Consider the following 311-nt stretch of genomic DNA (forward strand, 5'->3'; position numbering starts at 1 on the left):
CCCCCCCCAAAAAAGTAAAGTAGGGTTATAGTATTTACTACTATTTAGTAGAATGTTGAAACTTGAAAGTAATCTAAGGGTTAGTTTTTCTAATAGTATTTTTGCAAAAGTTTATGTTTGTGGGCTATTATTAGCTTGGAGTATTACAATTGCATGAGTTTTGAAAGCAATCAGTAATGCTATTTTTAACGTATTCGTATGCATATTTGCCGTGTTTAAATAAGTTAGTGCTAAATTTTTAGACAGTTTAATTAGAGCATTCAAGAATGACACCGGCCAAACGTTAAAAAAAAAGTGATATATAATGATAG

Source organism: Camelina sativa, chromosome 6 (assembly GCF_000633955.1).
Source record: "Camelina sativa cultivar DH55 chromosome 6, Cs, whole genome shotgun sequence".
In the NCBI taxonomy this organism is placed as follows: Eukaryota; Viridiplantae; Streptophyta; class Magnoliopsida; order Brassicales; family Brassicaceae; genus Camelina; species Camelina sativa.